Genomic DNA, 21,338 nt, shown 5'->3' with positions numbered 1-21,338 from the left:
CTGCCCGAATCCATTACGAACCTGCCTGGCCTCAACTACCAGCATTACACTTGGGATATATAATAATCAGAAACTGCACAGGGATATATAATATTACTCCAGAGAAATGAGATAATTACCAGCATACAGATAGGACAAAAAGTAGGTAACATCAAAGGAAATATTCTTGGGTACATTGGGTTATAGGCCAGCTTTTTATAAAATGAATACAGATTGCCATATGTGATAAAAAAATTAAAAAATAAGATTTTGCTTTATGCCATCATCAGCTCACAATGACCTTAGATTTTTTAAGTTTCTGATAAACCAATTAAGTGGATAAATCTGGTGAATAGATTCTAGGCAATGGTAACTTAAAATTTTCAAATAAAAGCCTCTCTCCTTCCTAGACTTTCTCTTCTGGAAACACAGCTTTGTCTTCCTTGCCTTCTCTACTTAACTGAGCCTGAAATTTTATTGGAAGATTTTCTTTCTCCTAGAGGAGGCTGCTGCTGCTCCCAGTACCCAATACCAGGGGTGAGGAGAAGCGTTTTCCAAGCTCCTCTTTGCAACTCTCAACCTAGACCATACCCCTATATCTCAGGGCTTTGTTGGTGGTGCTTTTAAAGCTTCCATACTATGCCATTGATTTATGCTTTCTTTCATTCTCTCCCTTCACTGTCATCTACCAGACTCACCAGGGTATGCAGCTGAGCCACACACTCACTCCTCTGTACTTAACCTCCAAAAATCACTCTGCCTGGTGTCAGGACCTATATGAATGAGTTTATAATATCTTAGCCTCAAAATTCATACTGTTCATCCTATCTATACTAAACTTTAGTGAACTATTATAATGGATCATGTAAGTGCCTTTTATAAATAGAAATGGGAGAATATTCTCAATTCCACATGGCTTGACTTAATACTTCCAACATTACAATCTAGACATAGTAATAACCTAAAATAGATCTAACAATGAAATCTTAAAATCCAGTATCTTGTACTGGCCACAACCTCCTCTGAGTTGTTCACTTATACCCCACTGAACTGGCTTTGCAATTTCATGATGGCTACTCATCATCTGATTGCCTCTTTTTACCCTGCCTATTATTTCTTCCTCTTAGAGCCCCTATATATGTTCGTATGTCATTTCAAGTCCCTTAAACTCCCTCATAAACTTGCCTTCTTATTATACCTGTTCAAAAATTCCTAGCTTTGTATGAAACATATTGTCTGTGTGCTTGAGGCATTCATTATCTACTCAGCAAAAATTTTAAGTACCCACATTGTATTGTAAGATCTGTGTTAGATGCCAAGGATACAGTGGGTAAACAAGCCAGGTGTGGGTTCTTCTCTCAAGGAGTTTATAGCCAGTTGACCTATAAACAAGCAAGCAGGCAATTAACAATACACAGTATGTCGGCATTATTTTAGGAGAAGCATTTATTTCAAGAGTTCATGGGTTGGTAGGCTCTTCTACACATAGTATCTGCTAGAGGAAGTGAGGCTTCCACTTTCATGATGTATGGCTGTAAGTATAAAATAAGCAGAGAAAACCAAGTGAAAGTAAAGAAAGAAAATGGCCCTAATCTGAACTCTACCTCTCCAAATATTACTACATCTTACATGTTAAACAAAATCTATTTCCAGAAGCACTAGATATAATTCTTTTCATTCCCTTGATGATAATCTGCTGATATCAACACTAGCAAAAGAACAAGAAAGAGAGAATATAAGCACTGTGTTCATTAGTTCCACATACAGGTGAGATCATATGGTACTTGTCTCTCTCTGACTGTCTTATTTCTCTTAGCATAATACTTTCCAGATCCATCCAAGCTGTTGTGAAAGGTAGGATCACTTTTTTTATGGCTGAGTAGTAGTCCACTGCATAAATGTACCACAGCTTTTTTATCCACTCATCTATTGATGGACACTGGGCTGCTTGCAAATCTTGACTATGGTAAATGATGCTGCAATGAATACAGGGGTGAATATATTCTTCCGAATTAGTGTTTCATGTGTCTTTGGATACATTCTTAGAAGTGGAATTGCTAGTTCATAAAGCAGTCCCATTTTAAATTTTTTTTGAGGCAACTACATACTGCTTTAAACAGTGGCTGTACCAATCTGCATTTCCAACAGCACCAGTTTTAAAATTGTACTTTAAAAATCTACCTGACATATGGCCTCAATGAATTCTACCTGGCACCCAATGTAAAAAGTGAAACATGATAAATGGTTTTTCATAGCCTATTTTTAACTGTTATAGAGAAAAATTTTGTTCTAACTTTCAAAAGTAGTTCCAAATTCATAAGGAAAAAAGCAAACAAACAAGCCTGTGAACAGCTGCAGAACGGACAGCACAGTTGAGAAGGCACAGGGCACACCAGGCTCCGGCATGACTCAGGAGGCACAGCGTGGCTGCTGCCCTGCTCACAGGGTGTGGCTGTGGGACCCAGGGCAGTGCTTCAGGATCCAGGCAGTCTAGAGCAAGGCCCTAGTATCTGGGGATTGGAAAGCAGAAAACTACCACTACCATTATCACCCCACCACTGAAAGTGAGGAGGAGGTGTAGAGGGAGAGAGAGGTAGGTAGGGTTTCAGGGCCTTGGCCAAGAAGGGACTGGTGCTCCATTATTACCATCGTTATTTGTTATATTATCTGATATTGATAATAGTCAACATTTACTGGGTTTTTGTTAAGTGCTCTATGTACTCACATCTAGGCCCTCTCCTAATATTTGAGGAGCCCTGGGGAAAAAGTACAAACGAAGATCTACATATCATGTGTCTAAATGTGATGAACAGTAAGACAGACAGACATGAGCAGAGCAAGGATGATGATCTAAGTACAGAAGGTCATCAAGGCAGAGATCTCTGGGTGCCTGGCAATGGGCAAAACTGGGAAAACAAGGACCTCGCCTCCATGGTGACCTTTCCGCCCTTATCTGGTCATGCAGTTTAGACCCCTTTGACCTTTCATATCATTGGTTGTGTGGTTTGGACTCTCTTACTCCTCCCCTGGCATATCACTAGTCATGTGGTTTTAGACTCCCTTAGAAGAGAAACAAGAGGCAGGAGAATAGCCTCATATGACCCCCATACAAGCCCTTGCACAACCACTCCCTTAAGCATTAAGTCCTAGAAATAACATCTAGGCCTCAGTTTTGTTTCAGCTCCAAGCCCAGATATGCAGGAAAAGCAGATGAAGGGAAGCCACGACTGACCTCAGGACCAGCTGCATTAACTAATGACCCCCTGCCTCGGCACCAACCAACACTAGAGACCACAACCCTAAAGGACCCACCTGGAAAGCTAATGAATATTCTGTTGAGATCCTCCTCTGGGGCCTCCCCTAAAATTGCCACCCGTAAAATTTCTTAAGACTGAGGACCCAGAGTGCTCTCCTTCCTGGAAGCACTCCCACGCCTTCCTCCTCCTCCTTCTCCTCTCCTTCTTGCCTCAGGCATGTTTTCCTTGTCCCTCTTTCTCTTAAGCTCTAAGGGACACTACAAGACTTGCAACCAGGGGAGCAGTGGGCAGCAGCAGCTCGTCCCAAGCTAACCCCTGAATCTGTCTCCAAGGTCCCCTTTTCTCTGACTTTCCTCCTTCATGGCCAATAAATTCTTGTTTTACTTACTGCACTTTGTATCTTGACTGAATTCTTTCTTTCAAGAAGATAAGAATCAAGGTCTCGTCGTTTCGGTAACATAAATATGCAAATATCATAAATGAGGCTAACAGCTATTAAAATGTGTTATACCTTCATAATGACTTGGAAGGCCAAGTTCAAATTTAAAATTCTTGAATCCCCACTCATATGATGCTAGAACATGGTGGCTGAGGAACAGATGAACCATGGAACACCCTCTTCTTCCTATCTTCTCCAAATTCAGTCCTCACTCACCCTCAACCTCATGAACCTCATGTACATAGGTGTGGCCCCTTCAGCCCACATACCAGATCAACAGTTGCCCTTTGTCCATCTCTCCAGCTTGGAAGTTGACACACCAATAGCAATCTGTCCTAGGTAGGACTCACCCTGGCATCCAAGTCAGTTACGGTTAATGCAAGCCACAGAAGGATCAATTACTTATCAAGCAATATCAAGGTTCAGATATTTGCAGCATGTTTCAGAAGGGGTGGGAAGTCACTCACTAGATGGATACAACCCCTGGCCTTGTGGACTATACACCGTATAGAAAGAGGATAGGACCAGATCATTAATTTAGTAGACCCAGTGCAAAATGAAAATGCAGAATAACCTTGTTTAAGCAAGAATAAAAATAATGTTATTAAAATATAAAGCTTTTTCCTTTCTCTCAAAGTTTCTCAGCTTATCATGGTTTTTTAATTTGTTAATTAAAATTGTTTTGCATAAAGAAAAATTACTATTTTAAAGTATCCATCTAACTTTTGCCATTTATCTTTATATTGTACAATGCCAGTTCTATGTGAATATAAGACATTTTATTTGTACATGGTATACACAGTTTGTATTTTTGTAGCTTCTTTATGCATTTATGTTTCATTATTGCCCAAAACAGTGAAAACACTGCACAAAACTGACTCAAGCATTTTTATTTTATATCTTGCTATGTGCTATCAACCTTAAGCTCACCGATAAGGAAGAAAGGAAGGACTAAAGAAAAAGAAACTATGGGTTTTCTCTTTCCTTCTAGGTCATCATTTTTAACATAAGTCATTGGATACAAAGGGAAATAACATAAATAATAGAGGATACAAGTAGTTTTTAGGTCATTTGTGTTTCTTAGAATGTCACTGCCCTCTTTCTGCCTTCAAATAAATTTTTTTGTTTTTTGAGTTTTTTTTTTACAGAGACAGAGAGAGAGTCAGAGAGAGGGACAGACAGGGACAGACAGTCAGGAACGGGAGAGATGAGAAGCTGAGAAGCATCAATCATTAGTTTTTTGCTGAGACAACTTAGTTGTTTATTGAGTGCTTTCTCATATGTGCCTTGACCACGGGGCTACAGCAGACTGAGTAACCCCTTGCTCTAGCCAGCGACCTTGGGTCCCAACCTGGTGAGCTTTTGCTCAAACCAGATGAGCCTGCGCTCAAGCTGGCGACCTTGGAGTCTCGAACCTGGGTCCTCCGCATCCCAGTCCAACGCTCTATCCACTGCACCACTGCCTGGTCAGGAAATAAAGTTTTTGATCACACTGAAATCACAGCCTCTCTGGGCTGACAGAGAACAACTTAGTCATAAAGGTAACATGTTCACTTTGCACTCCCTTTGAGTCTTACTGAACTCCAACACACTGTGAGTCCAACTGAATTCTGTAGTCATGGGACATTGTGAATGCTATTATATGCCAATAGGGTAGACACATATTGCATGCATCTCCCCTACTTACATGCATAATGCATTATCCCATTAGACTTCACCTACGAACACAAAACCAAAGACAAAATCATTAAGAATTTCAAGACAACTATAGCAGAGCATGAACCAAGCGCAGGACCTTTCTGAGTGCAGGACCAGGTGTAACACAGGACTCACGCTCATGTCTGAGAGAGGCACAGCCAGCAAGGAGCCAAACCAGAATCCTCTAACCGGAAGTCATGTCATGTCCAAAGGCTATATAGAAGGGCAATTAATGCTCAGAGTGAAATAATTGGCCTGCAATCTGATATAAGTAGTATTTAAAACGTAGTTATTTGCAGTCTTGAGACCAACCTCTTTAATAAGTTACCATACTCCCTCTTGAAACAGAAGCCCAGTTCATGAGCTGAGTCAACATTGTACAAGCCTCAGATTTTCATATGTCCTTTTTACCCAAACCAAGAAGCAGTTCCAGGATGACTTATTGGCAGGCTGACTCCAGAAATATAGTTCTAGTTATACTAATGCTATTTGCAAAATATTAGCTTGATGAAGAGAGTGGAGGCAAGCAACTTTCCTTAGTAAAAGTAATTAGAATATGTAAAATAATAATATTAAGAACACTTATTATTTAGTACTAATAAAAAGAATAGGTAATATTTACTTAGCACTTACTATGAGTCAGGTTCTGCTCTAAGAGCTTCTGCTATATTATCTAATTTTTCTCGCAGAAACACTATGATTTTGGTAACATTGTTATCCACATTTTACAAATGAGGATGCTGAGGCAAAGACTGGTCCAACAAATTGAGTAAGATCATACAGCTAATTAGTGACAAAGTCAGCATTTCAGCATTTTTAACCCAGGCAGTTCTGCTACTTTGAACTATTTCTCCCTAAACATAAATTCATCCCTATATTATTAGCAACATCTTCTTGAAAGCAGGTGAAATGAAACCAAATGACCCAGACAAGATAGATGATCAGTAAATATTTCTAGAATAATAGTAGAGGGAAATTTAATAGCATATTAGTTTATCTGACATAACTAATACCTCACATTAACCAATTTTTTTGCATTTTGCTTTTCAAAAAAGAATTTTCAAATACTCTCATTATAGACCTAACTTTTAAATTGAACATAATTATACAGGTTTCAGGTGCCCAATTCTATAACACATCTCTGTACATTGCAGTGTGTGTTCACCCCCAAGTCAAGTCTTTGTCCATCACCATTTATGCTCCCATACCCTCCTCCACCTCTGAACCTAATTTTTTATTATGTAATCAACATTCTATACACAGGAAACATTTTATATTTAATTCAATTTCCTTAGCTATACTTCCTTATTTACATTTATAATACAGCCAGTAACCAGGAAATAAGGGGGGAAACCAGGTGACCAAAAGAACTGTTACAAGGGACTGTTATCAATGCAGCTATTAACTTTAGAATCGAGTGCCAATCAATTTTGCTAACAATGTACAGAGTTCATTGTTTTTCTGTTTTAATGGTGGATAATGTGAGGATCAAATTTGTTAATATAATGTAATGTAGTTGTCCAGTTAGGCTGCTTTGCTGCCCTATGTTCCTACTGTATAAGACTGGATCTGTGTAGACACTCATGTAACAAATATGCATTCCTGGTAGTGAATCAGTGGTCATGAATAACAAGCTGTGACAAAGGTTACTAAGAATAACAATCAGAATCTAGTAAGCACTAAAATGGATTGATTCATTAAATTTCCTCATATGAAAATCTCCCATCCCTAATTCTCTGGGTCCTGTAAGCAATCCCACTGACTGATAACAATAACAACAATAAATTTCATGTTACTAAATTTAAAATAAATATAGGACACATTTTTACTTTTCTAACTAATAAAGATATTAAATGTTAATACTTGTTAAGTACAATGAGATATATATTCTCATATGCTAGTTCATGGACTGTAGAAGTGGAAACTGTCTTTCCAGAAAGCAACTGGCAATGCCAAGGGCCATAAACATCTTCACCCTTTGGTGTGTCATTTTATGTCCAGATATCTATCATGAGCAAATCCAACAATATCTGAAAGATACCCAAATTGAAAACAATTTCAATAACAATAAATTATGATGCATTCAATGCAATTAAATCCTACTCAGGCATTTAAAACAGGATTTATAAAATATTTTCTGTCATAAAAAAGTGCTTTAAGAATATATATCTACTCACTAGTTATAAAACATTGAACAAGTTACTTATCTGGCTGTACTACAACTTCCTTATCTATAGGAGGGAATAAAGGCATCATACTATTAATAAGAAAATTAATTGAGTAAATATAAGCAGAGTAGTTAGAGTAGGGCCCGGCACAGAGGAATTACTGTCAATATTTGTTATCTCATGACCTCCATCGTCTTCATTCTCATTTCAAAAAAAGTCTTTCAGTAGAATGTTTATATGTATCTAGTTTTTAAATGTTTACAAAAATAAAAACACAGTAGCTTCTGGTCAAGAAGGCAGCATAGGTAAAAGTATACTCGTATCCTTTCACAACCCTATTAAAATTACAACTAAACTACAAAACAATTATAATGCAGAATCACCTGAAATCTAGCTGAACAGAAGTCCTATAACTAAGGATATAAAGAAACAGCAACATCAGGACTGTTAGAATGGGTGGAAACACGGAACAAGCTGGTCCCACGCCCACATGTGGTGGATAAAAATCAGAAGGAATATCACAGCTGTGGAGATGACCTCCCCCCCAAGAGCAAGGAGTCTGAGCCCCACACCAGCTTCCCCAGCCCAGGATCCAGTGCCAGGAAGAAAAGTCCCCATAAATTCTGGCTATAAAAACCAGCAGGGAATGTGGCTAAGTGAGATAGAGGGCTGCTAGAGTCCTGGGCATTCCTCTTACAGGCCTTGCACTAGAAATTAAACTCACTCTGAGCTCCAGTTCTGAGACAGCAGCTCAAAAGGCACCAGAGACATACGAGGAGGTCTCAGATCCAGTGGTCAGCAGCCCACCACCCACCACGTCAGAGTACCACCCAACCACCATCACAAGCAACATACTCAAGGGGAAGACTCACTGAATACCAGAATCCTACTGAAACAGTCCTGCTGTCTAGATTTGACCCTACCCAGAAGCTCTTCCCTAGTAGTCTCAGCCAATCCTGGCAACTCACTGACCTGGGGGGTAATTCCCTCACATTCACCTGCTAACAGCAATCAAGGCTCAACTACAACAGAAGGGTGTAGTACACAGTCCACATGGGCGAGCATACCTGGAGTGCCCAGCTTGGGTGACATCGACTACAAAAGGTTCTCTACTTAATAGATAGAAACAAACACGGAGACAGGCAAAATGTCCCAAATGAAAGAACAGAAAAAGAGTTAAATAAAATGGAGACAATGAATCTACCAGAAGCAGGGTTCAAAACTCTGGTTATACAGGAGCTCAATAAACTTAGAGGACCTAGTGTCAACTTCAACAAAGATATAGGAAACATAAACACAGAGATAAAAAATACAAAAGGAACAGTAAGAAATGAAAACATACTAAAGTGAAGAATACATTACAGGCTATTAAGAATAGGTAGATGAAGCAGAAGATAAAATTAGTGATTTCAAAGATAATAAAGCAGAAAACTCCCAATCAGAACAGCAAATGGAAAAACAAAATAAAAGAAAAAAATGAGGATAGTTTTAAGAAACCTTCAGGATAACTTAAAGCGTACCAATACTTGCATCATGAAGGTGCTGAAAAGAGAACAGAGAGCAAGGAATTGAAAAGCTGTTTGAAAAAAATAATGATGGAAAAGTTTCCTAACCTGGTGAAGAAAAAAGACATATAAGTCCAGAAAGAACAGAGAGGCCCAAACAAGATAAACCCAAAGAGTCCCACAACAAGACACATCATAATTAAAGTAATTGTCAATAGATATGTATTTATTACCATTTTATTTATTTTTAATCTCTTAAATATCTTCTTAAAGAAGACCCATTACCATTTCTTATCATACCACTGGTTTGATGGTGATAAATTCCTTGAGCTTTTTCTTCTCTAAGAAGCCTTTTATCTGTTCTTTTAGTCTAAATGATAGCTTTACTGGGTAGAGTAATCTCAATTGGAGATTCCTTCTCTTCATCACTTTGAATATTTTGTGACTATCCCTCTGGCCTGAAATGTTTCTTGTTAAAAAATCAACAGTCTTATGGGAGCTCCCTTGTAGGTAACTAACTGTCTTTTTCTTGCTGCTTTTAAGATTCTCTCTTTGTCTTTAAATGCTCTAATCAAAGACATATGATAGTTTGAATGGATAGTAAAACAAGACCTTTACATATGCTATCTAGAAGAAGTCCATTTCAGATTGAAAGACACACGTAGACTGAAAGTAAAGGAATGAAAAAATATATTTTATGAAAATTGAGACAAAAAAATTGCTGAGTTAACAATACTTGTAACAGACAAAATGTACTTTAAAACAAACGCTATAACAAGAAACAAAGAAGGACACAGCAATTCCACTTCTGGGTATTTATCCAAAGAAACCTAAAACAGTAAATTAAAAAGACATATACATTCTTTTTTTTTTAATAAATAAATTTTTATTTTAATGGGGTGACATCAATAAATCAGGGTACATATATTCAAGGAAAACATGTCCAGGTTATCTTGTCATTCAATTCTGTTGCATACCTATCACCAAAACAGAGATTGTCCTCCGTCATCTTTTATCTAGTTTACTTTGTAACCCTCCCCCTCCCCCTCGCCCCCCTTCCCTCCCCCCGCCCTCCATAACCACCACATTCTTGTCCGTGTCTCTTAGTCTCATTTTTATGTCCCACCAATGTATGGAATCCTGCAGTTCTTGGTTTTTTCTGATTTACTTATTTCACTCCATATAATGTTATCAAAATCCCATCATTTGTTGTAAGTGATCCGATGTCACCATTTCTTATGGCTGAATAGTATACCATGGTGTATATGCACCACATCTTCTTTATCTAGGCTTCTATTTTTTTTCTACAGTGATTAAAGCCTTTAAGCAAACTCTTGGCCAATACAGCAAGAATCCATAAAAGAGTAGTGTCCTTAACATGTTCACCAAGTCCAAGTTGGCCCCAACACCATGCCAAATCCCTGAAAAATGCAACCCAACCCAAGTTCAGTCTGTTAGGAGCTGTCACAAGGAGCAGGAGTCCAGGAAAAGTCCATATCCAGGAAAAGTCCACATGGCACTGGAATTGTTGTCACAATTCTATAATTTGCAGCTCACATTCAAGTCCCAATGACCGCTGCTTCTAGCTGGTAATGATTCAGGTAGACTGGAAAAGCCATCTGCAGCATGCGTGGATATGGAGCTTCTGTTCTCCTCTGCCTGGAGAGATGAGACCAGGTTGCTTTTCCCTGGAGCTCTGTGACTGTGGCTTGGTAAAGAGAACCTTGGGATACACTAAGCTGGGTGGCAAAGGTAGATTCATAATAGAAGTTGGCAAAAGGGGGAAAGAGAGCTCTAAATTAGGAGTAGGTCCCAGCCTGAAATATGAGTGGGGTATTAAGGTAGGAGGAATAAAGGAAACACTATATATTAAACAAAGCAGCAGAAAATAGGACTATCAACACCCACAACAGAGATCTTCGAGGGAAGAATAAAAAACCTGACTATTCAGGCAAGACATAGTTAAGTGGCCCTTGTGCAAATGAGATCAGTTTACCTGCTTCTTGGAAGAAATACCCTAGGCTCGTCCATAGATGGGGCTGACGGCCCTAGGCACCTTCAGCCTTCAGTGGCAAACCCCAGCATTCTGGGCAAGGTTAGGTCATAGGTGGCTGGAGCAGGGCTGGAAGAGACTGAATCCTCCCTTAGAGGAGCGAGGGGGAAGCCCACCTTCCAGTGTCCCTGTTTCCTCACAGCAGAGGCATGTAAGTCTGGCAGGATTTAGCTCAATGACCTTCCTTTCCACTATTGAAGCAGGACCCAGATGGCATACTATGAGACCCCTTTGGGGTGTTGGAGTCTTTAAGGGTGTATCCTACAAGCTGGTAGTTCCCCTGATCTCTACTGGCCTCTAGGAATCTTAAAAGCCATGCTCAGAAGATCTCGCTGATGGGTTTGAGGATTCCCATCCGCCTATATAAATCTTTTCCATATATCTGGAGCTATTTGGAAAAAGACAAAACAGTGTTATTCGCTGGATCAAATAAAGAAGGTAGTAGTTTGCAGGTGAAAAAGATTTGACGTCTCCTGTTCATCAACATTCAAAAAAATTTTTTTTTTATTTTTTAGGTAAAAAGCATGATATGGTAGACCCATAGGAGTTCCAGGATATGACTACCTCCTTTTAAATTTTTTTAAATTGACCTTAAAATATTTGCTGGGTACACTTTAATAATACCTTAACTTTAAAGATTGTAAGAATGACAAAATACAGTAAATGCTTTTGCTCCATATGCAGGAGCATTTTCAGTTTAACCAGTTTAGGAAATCCAATAATAGAACAATGCATACAGACAATGAGCTATAGCATGTTTAGCAGCCTCTCCTGTTCTGACAGAGGTTACTATAAATCCAGAATATGTATCCACTGTAATGTGGACATAGGACTGTTTGCCAAATGAAGATATATGAGTAACATCCATTTGCCAAAGTTGTCCTCGTATGGGTCCTTGAGGGTTAACTCCAAATGAAGGGGCAGATTGTAGTATAGGACCCCTTGGACAGGATTTCCCAATCGCCGTGCTGCTTCCCAAGAAAGTTGAAACTGTTTACACAGGGCTGCAGCGTTCTGGTGATGAATAGAATGAGTCTGAATTGCTCGAACTATCATGGTTGCTCCAAATAATTTTCTTTTGGGTAGCTTGATCAACAAGGGCATTCCTAGGCCCTGGCCAGTTGGCTCAGTGGTAGAGCATCGGCCTGGTGAGCAGGATTTCCGGGTTATATTCCCGGCCAGAGCACACAGAAGAAGCGCCCGTCTGCCTCTCCACCCCTTCCCCTCTCCTTCCTCTCTGTCCCTCTCTTCCCCTCCCACAGCCAAGGCTCCACCGGAGCAAAGCCATCCCGGGCGCTAAGGATGGCTCCATGGCCTCTGCCTCAGGCGCTAGAATGGCTCTGGTTGCAACAGAGCAACACCCCAGATGGGCAGAGCATTCCCCCCTGGTAGGCGTGTCGGGTGGATCCAGGTCGGGCACATGCGGGAGTCTGTCTGACTGCCTCCCCATTTCCAACTTCAGAAAAATACAAAAAAATACAAAAAAAAAAAAAAAAAGAAAAGAAAAAGAAAAGGGCATTCTCTTGTGCTGAAGCTCCAGGGAGCATGGAGTGAGCTATATTGACATACAAGTCTTTGAAGAAGGAGGAACTGCTGAAATAGTTCATCAGCATTTGTCCCTACGACAGCAGTCTTTATAGTGGAAACACCATAAGTAAATATTTGCTGTCTGTATATAGATTAAAGGGGGAATATGGCAAATGCTGAAACACCATGATAATGGCATATAATTCTAGACTTTCAGCTGATTTTAAGTCGACTGTTTCAGTATAAAGTTGTCCATTGATTTGCAGGAGCGATTTGCCAATTACTGGAAGTTTCCCAGAGCCATTGTTGTTGATCCTTTGAAAAAAGGGAACAATAATTTTGAGACTCAAAACCTATAAGCTGTAAGGGTCGCCTATGCACCTTGATAATCCAGGAGGCAACAAGATCAAACTATGGAAGTGTAGGCCTTGGCCAGTTGGCTCAACGGTAGAGCGTCGGCCTGGCATGCGGGGGACCCGGGTTCGATTCCTGGCCAGGGCACATAGGAGAAGCGCCCATTTGCTTCTCTACCTCCCCCTCCTTCCTCTCTGTCCCTCTCTTCCCCTCCCGCAGCCAAGGCTCCATTGGAGCAAAGATGGCCCAGGCGCTGGGGATGGCTCCTTGACCTCTGCACCAGGCGCTAGAGTGGCTCTGGTCGCAACAGAGTGACGCCCTCTGGTGGGCAGAGCGTCGCCCCTGGTGGGCGTGCTGGGTGGATCCGGTCGGGTGCATGCGGGAATCTGTCTGACTGTCTCTCCCCGTTTCCAGCTTCAGGAAAATACAAAAAAAAAAAAAAAAAATGGAAGTGTATTCCATGGGCTATTAGATGGTTCAATGTGCCCAAGCTGTAGCTGCTCTTGTACCAATTGAGCAGCTGCCCTAAATTTCTCCTGAGAAAGGGGCCATTGGTCTACCCATACAGGATTATCTGATTTCCAAGTAATTGGGTCTGCACAATGCATTATTGAGGTAGCAGGAGCTACCAAGGCCCCTATGCTAAATTTTGATATCCTAATCCACACCTTCTGGTATTGGGTGCCACTTCTATGGGGGTGAGAATTCCTCGCTGTTCTTTCCCTAGACCCTTGGTGGGCAAAAATCCCCGATCAAGCATCTGAGTACTGACTAAACCATTAGGGCTGACAAGCAACACTCCCATATTTTTCAAAACATCTCTACCTCACAAATTAATTGGCCATCCAGGGAGCACATATGGCTTTAAAAAATCCAGAATGACCTTCTTAATCTTCCCAGTGTAGAAAACTAGAACTGTGTTGAGGGGATTTACTCTTCCCTATACCTTGTAATTCTGTGGCTGCTGCATGAGTGGGCCAGGAAGGAGGCCAATGTAGCTTAGCAATAACAGATACATCAGCTCCAGTATCTAAAAGTCCTTTAAATTTATACTCAAGTATTGTTAGTTCCATTTCAGGGTGTTCCTGACCTATTTTTTTTTAATCCAATTGGCAAAGTCAGAGGAGCCAAACCACCAATTTTCATGGGGCTCCTTTTGTAGGATGTGGCCTGAGAAGCAAAATTAGCATCCTTATATTATTCTTCTAACTGCCTAAATGAGCTGTGAGACACATTCTTTTTTTTTTTTTTTTTTTTTATTATTTTTGATGGGGTGACATTGATAAAATTGTCTTCTGTCACCTTCTAACTGGTTTTCTTTGTACACCTCCCCTCCGCCAACCCCTCTCTCTCCTCCCCTCAACCCTGTAACCCCAACACTGTTATCCATATCTCTAAGTCTCATTTTTATGTCCCACCTATGTATGGAATCATATAGTTCTTAGTTCTTTCTGATTTACTTATTTCGCTCAGTATAATGTTATCAAGGCCCATCCATGTTGTTGTAAAAGATCCGATGTCATCATTTCTTATGGCTGAGTAGTATTCCATAGTATATATATACCAAAGCTTTTTAATCCACTCGTCCTCTGATGGACACTTGGGCTATTTCCAGATCTTTGATATTGTGAACAATTCTGCCATAAACATGGGGGTGTATTTCTTCTTTTCAAACAGTGCTATGGTATTCTTGGGGTATATTCCTAACAGTGGTATAGCTGGGTCAAAAGGCAGTTCGATTTTTAATTTCTTTAGGAATCTCCATACTGTTTTCCACAGTGGCTGCACCAGTCTGCATTCCCACCAGCAGTGCAGGAGGGTTCCTTTTTCTCCACATCCTCGCCAGCACTTATTCTGTGTGGTTTTATTAATGAGTGCCATTCTGACTGGTGTGAGTTGATATCTCATTGTGGTTTTAATTTGCATTTCTCTAATCATTAGTGATGTTGAGCATTTTTTCATATACCTATTGGCCATCTGTGTGTCCTCTTTGGAGAAATGCCTATTCATTTCTTTTGCCCATTTTTGGATTGGATTGTTTGTCTTCTTGGTATTAAGTTTTACAAGTTCTTTATAAATTTTGGTTATTAACCCATTATCAGACACATTGTCAAATATATTCTCCCGTTTTGTAGTTTGTCTTTTTATTCTGTTCTTATTGTCTTTAGCTGTGCAGAAGCTTTTTAGTTTGATAAAGTCCCATTTGTTTATCCTGTCTTTTACTTCACTTGCCTGTGGAGACAAATCAGCAAATATATTGCTGCGAGAGATGTCAGAGAGCTTACTGCCCATGTTTTTCTTCTAAGATGCTTATGGTTTCACGGCTTACATTTAAGTCTTTTATCCATTTTGAGTTTATTTTTGTGAGTGGTGTAAGTTGGTGGTCTATTTTCATTTTTTTGCAGGTAGCTTTCCAATTTTCCCAACACCATTTGTTGAAGAAGCTGTCTTTACTCCAATGTGTGCTCTTATCTCCTTTGTCAAATATCAGTTGTTGATATAAGTGTGGGTTTATTTCTGGGTTCTCAGTTCTGTTCCATTGATCTATATGCCTGTTCTTATGCCAGTACCATGCTGCTTTGAGTACAATGGCTTTATAATATAACTAAATATCCGGAAGTGTGATACCTCCTGCTTTATTCTTCCTTTTCAAGATTGCTGAGGCTATTCATGTTCTCTTTTGGTTTCATATAAATTTTTGCAATATGTGTTCTATATCTTTGAAGTAAGTCATTGGTATTTTAATCGGTATTGCATTGAATTTATAAATTGCTTTGGGTAATATAGACATTTTAATGATGTTTATTCTTCCTAACCATGAGCACGGTATATGCCTCCACTCGTTCGTATCTTCCCTGATTCCTTTTATCAATGTTTTATAATTTTCCGAGTACAAGTCTTTAATCTCCCTGGTTAAATTTATTCCTAGGTACTTTATTTTTTTGGTTGCAATGGTAAAGGGGATTGATTCCTTGATTTCTCTTTCTGACAGTTCATTGTTAGTGTATAAAAATGCCTCTGATTTCTGAGTATTAATTTTATATCCTGCCACCTTGCTGAATTCATTTATCAGGTCTAGTAGTTTTTGACTGAGACTTTAGGGTTTTCTATATACAGTATCATATCATCTGCAAAATGATAGTTTTACTTCTTTTTTTCCAACTTGGATGCCCTCTATTTCTTTTTCTTGTCTGATTGCTGTGACTAGGACTTCCAGAACTATGTTGAATAAGAGTGGTGAAAGGGGGCACCCCTGCCTTGTTCCTGATCTTAAGGGGATTGCTTTTAATTTTTGCCCATTGAGTATGATGTTGGCTGTGGGTTTGTCATAGATGGCCTTTATCATGTTGAGGTATGTTCCCTGTATTCCCACTTTGCTGAGAGTTTTGATCATGAATGGGTGCTGAATTTTATCAAATGCTTTTTCTGCATCTATTGAAATTATCATGTGTTTTTTCTCCTTCCTTGTTTATGTGATGAATCACATTGATTGATTTGCTAAGATTGTACCAGCCTTGCCTCCCAAGAATAAATCCCACGTGATCATGGTGTATGATTTTTTTCATATATTGCTGGATCTAGTTGGCCAATATTTTGTTGAGGATTTTTGCATCTAAATTCATCAGGGATATTGGCCTATAATTTTCTTTTTTTGTGTTGTCTTTGCCTGGTTTTGGAATCAGAATTATGCTCGCCTCATAAAAGGAGTTTGGAAGTCTTCCTTCCTCTTGAATTTTTTGAGATAGCTTGAGAAGGATAGGAGTTAGTTCTTCTTTGAATATTTGGTAGAATTCACTTGAGAAGCCATCAGGCCCAGGACTTTTCTCTTTTGGGAGTTTTTTGATAGCAGTTTCAATCTCATTTGTTGTAATTGGTCTGTTTAGGTTTTCTGATTCTTCCAGATTGATTTTTGGAAGATTATATGTTTCAAGGAATTCATTCATTTCATCTAGGTTGTCTAGTTTTTTGGTGTATTTTCTTACAATATTTTGTATTTCTGTTGTATCAGTTGTTATTTCTCCACTCTCATTTCTAATTTTATTTATTTGAGTCCTCTCTCTTTTTTTCTTGGTGAGTCTGTTTATAGGTTCATTGATCTTGTTTACCTTTTTAAACAACCAGCTCCTGGTTTCATTGATCCTCTGTATTGTTTCTTTAGCCTCTATGTCATTTATTTCTGCTTTGATCTTTATTATTTCCTTCCTTATACTAGCTCTGGGCTTTACTTGCTATACTTTTTCTAGTTCTTTTAGATGTAGGGTCAAGTAGTTTATTTGAGCTTTTTCTAGCTTCTTGAGGTATGCCTGTAATGCTATAAACTTCCCTCTCAGGACTGCTTTTGCTGTGTCCCATAAATTTTGAGTTGATGTATGCTCATTATCATTTGTTTCTAGAAATTTTTTAATTTCTTCTTTGATCTCATTGTTAACCCATTCATTATTTAATAACATGCTATTAGTTTCCAAGTGTTGGAATGTTTTTCAGTTTTTCTGTTATGGTTGATTTCTAGTTTAATGCCATTGTGATCAGAGAAAGTGCTCGATATGATTTCAATCTTCTTAAATTTGTTGAGACCACTTTTGTGCCCTAACATGTAGTCTATTCTAGAGAATGTACCATGATCGCTTGAAAAGAATGTATATTCTGCTGCTTTAGGGTGAAAGGTTCTGAAGATATCTATTAAATCCAGTTGATCTAATATGTCCTTTAAGTCTGCTGTTTCTTTGTTGATTTTCTTTCTTGAGGATCTATCTAATGATGTTAATGGGGTATTGAAATCCCCTACTATTATAGTATTGCTGTTGATCTCACCCTTTAAGTCCATCAAAGTCTGCTTTATATATTTAGGTGCTCCTATATTAGGTGCGTAGGTATTTATAATGGTTATATCTTCCTTTTGGATTGCTCCCTTTATCATTATGTAGTGAACTTCTTTATCTCTAACTATGGTCTTTGTTTTAAAGTCCATTTTGTCTGATATAAGTATTGCTACCCCAGCTTTTTTTTCATTTCCGTTTGCGTGAAATATTTTTTTCCATCCTTTTATCTTCACTCTGTGTGCATCTTTTGATTTAAGGTGTGTCTCTTGTAGACAGCATATGTATGGGTCCTGTTTTCTTATCCACACAGCTACCCTATGTCTTTTGATCGGATCATTTAATCCATTAACATTTAAGGTTATTATTGATATGTAATTGTTTATTGCCATTTTATTCTTTAAAACTGTATTCCTCTTTTGCTATATTCTTTTTTTCCTTTGATCTGTTTACAACAGGTCCCTTAGCATTTCTTGCAGCCTTGGTTTGGTTGCAGTAAATTCCTTGAGTTTTTTTTTATCTGTAAAACTTTTTATTTCTCTTTCAATTTTAAATGATAGCCTTGATGGATAAAATAGTCTTGATTGTAGGCTCTTGTTCTGCATTACTTTGAATATTTCTTGCCATTCCCTTCTGGCCTCAAGTGTTTCTGTTGAGAAGTCAGAAGTCATCCTTATGGGGGCTCCTTTGTAGGTGATAGTCTTTTTTTCTCTAGCAGCTTTTAATATTTTCTCTTTATCACTTAGCTTTGGTATTTTAATTATGATGTGTCTTGGTGTTGATTTCTTTGGGTTTCTCCTTAATGGAGTTCTCTGTGCTTCCTGAACATGTGAGATGTTTTTCTGCCTTAATTGAGGGAAGTTTTCAGCTATGATATGTTTGAACAAAGTCTCTATCCCTTGTTCTTTCTCTTCTTCTTCTGGAACTCCTATGATGCGGATGTTATTTCTCTTCATTTTGTCACAGAGCTCTCTTAGAATTTCCTCAGACTTTTTGAGTCTCTTTTCTTTTTTCTGTTCTGCTTCTTTGCCTTTATTTATTGTGTCCTCTAACTCACTGATTCGATTCTCCGCTTCATCCATCCTGCTTTTAATTCCTTCCATTGTATTTTTTATTTCAGATATTGTATTTGTCATTTCTGACTGATACTTTTTTATTATTTCAATGTCTTTTTTTATATTTGTTATCTATTTATTTAGGTTTTCATAATGACCATCTATTGTTGTTCTAATATCTTTGAACATCCTAACAATCCTTATTTTAAATTCTGCATCTGGTAATTTGGTTATATTTGATTCATTTAGATCCTTTTCTGGGGATTTCTCTTGGTTCATTTGTGTTGCATTTCTCTGCCTCCGCATTTTCTCTTCACGAGAGTGGCTGTGATCACTTGCTCAGGTGCACAAGCCTTGGTGGCCTTGGCCTTTGCCCTGCACCCGTGGATGACATTATGCTCAGTCCTGAGGGCACTGGCGAGCACCTTTGCTCAGCTACGAGTCTACACCTGTTTCTAGGTTTTCGCCCTGCCCTTGCAGGAGGAGCCCACTTGTGGAATGGCTGCTAGCCTTGGTTCTATGGCCGGGCAGTACTGCGTGCCCACTCTCAGCTCAGTAGTGGAACTCTGCCTGTTCTGGGCTTTTGGCTCCACCCCTGCGGAAGGAGCCAGCTCCCAAGTCAGACCACAAGCCTGGGTTGCACGGGTGGGGCAAGGCTGTGCTTCTGCGCCCTTGTTCAGGGGCTGGTCTCCACCCTTTCTGGGGTTCCCGTCCTTCTCCCACAGGCTGGATTACAGGCTGCCAGCAGCTGGGCTTGACTGCTTTTGCATACCCCCTCCTCCCCAGCCGGGCAAGACTGAGCTCACACGTGAGCCCAGTGGTGGCCACCCGGCTTCTGCCCCTGCCAACAGAACCGCACTTCCATCTCCCTTTGCCACCCGCCCTCCGGCGAGCCCTCAGCCGCGTGGGTGCGGGCACTGCAGCTCAGACCCTAACACTCACTACTGTAGACCTGAAAGCTCCCTCCTTCTATGCGACTCTCCTCTGAATGCTGCGGGGGAGCTTGTTTGGCTGCGCTCCTGCTTCCGTTTGCTGGTATTGCTGTTTCTGGGGAAAATATTCACTTCAGATTTGGGGAGTGACTCATCCCAGGGGTTAGGCTGGCTGTCTCCCAAATGTTTCTCGCTGTGCTTCCCAGATTACACTCCCCTCCTGCTACTCTGGCACTCTCCCTCTCCCCGTCCCCCAGAGCCCCGGGTGAGTGGTTGTGAGAGAGGTGTTCTGCGCAGTCCCTTTAAGCAGAATCCCCGGTCTGAGAAATCAGACTCTTTCTTTCAAACAGTATCCTGACTTGTTTCCAGCTAAATACTGTCCTTATGCCTCTTCTGGGCTCTGGGACTGCAGGCTGGGGCTTTGTTCCTGGGGTTCACAACCCTCCCCTCTCTGCTAAACTCACTTCCCGCCACGCGAGTCTCTCCGGGCTGCCTTTCACTCCGGAGAGCTGGGCAGCCCTTTCCACGTTTCCGCTTTTTCTACCAATCTCGGTGTGGCTTCTTCAGTGCTCCTTGGTTGAAGAGTACTCTTAGTTTAGTCCAAAGTTGGTTTTTCCAGATGATAGTTCTTAAAATTAGTTTGTAATCCACTTGGGTTCTGGGAGGTAGATGTTGGTACGTCCGCCTACTCCAGCGTCATCTTGTCTTCTCAAGACATATACATTCTTATGTTTATTGCAGTATTATTTATAATAGCCAAGATATGAAAGCCAAAAACCAAAAACTAACTAAATAAATAAATGGAATCTTACCATTTGCAACATAAATGAATTTTGAGGGTATTTTGCTGAGTGAAATATGTCATACAGAAACACAAATACCATAATTTTACTTATATGCAGCATCTAAAACACAAAAAAATTAACAAGCAGACCAGAAATAGACTCATAGACACACAGAGAACATTTTGATGGTTGTTAGATGGGAAGGTGGTTTGAAAAAAGTAAGGATATTAAGAAGTACAAATTGTTAGTTACTGAATAGTCATAGGAAAGCATAGAGAATACAGTCAATACTATTGTGATAACTATGTGTGGTGCCAGATGGGTACTAGATTTATCAGAGGAACACTTTGTAAGTTATACAAATGTCTGATCACTTGGTTGAACACCTGAAACAAATATTACACTGGTAAGAACAGATCCTATACTTGATCTTAGCCAAAAGGCTGACAGGCAATACCTGAAACTAATATATTATATGTCAACTGTAATTGAAAAATTAAAATTATTTAAAAATAAATAAGTACACAGTATGGTCTTAATGATTCAAGAAAGAATATATATGTAATTAAAATGTCCTTCCTTAAACATTGTAATCTTTCAATTTTTTACAATAAACATGCATCATTTATAAGCAGTATAAGATTTTTACACTTAAAAAAGAAATAATCTACATAGTACACAAGCCAAAACATGCTAAGAAACAAAAAAAAATACCAGAAGGGTGATGTCAGAAATTCAAAATGGCAATAAATAATAGGCACTAGAAAAA

The 21,338-nt window shown here is 39.4% G+C and overlaps 1 non-coding gene across 1 annotated transcript; it reads right to left on the bottom strand.

The window, feature by feature from the left end:
* Positions 1–20,831: 20,831 nt before the first annotated feature.
* Positions 20,832–21,024, bottom strand: LOC136332533 (U2 spliceosomal RNA). The gene has a single exon (XR_010730763.1). It is a non-coding gene; the product is annotated as a U2 spliceosomal RNA (small nuclear RNA).
* Positions 21,025–21,338: the final 314 nt, after the last annotated feature.

This window comes from Saccopteryx bilineata, chromosome 3 (assembly GCF_036850765.1).
Source record: "Saccopteryx bilineata isolate mSacBil1 chromosome 3, mSacBil1_pri_phased_curated, whole genome shotgun sequence".
Taxonomy (NCBI): domain Eukaryota; kingdom Metazoa; phylum Chordata; class Mammalia; order Chiroptera; family Emballonuridae; genus Saccopteryx; species Saccopteryx bilineata.
This window is presented reverse-complemented; position numbering and strand designations above follow the sequence as displayed.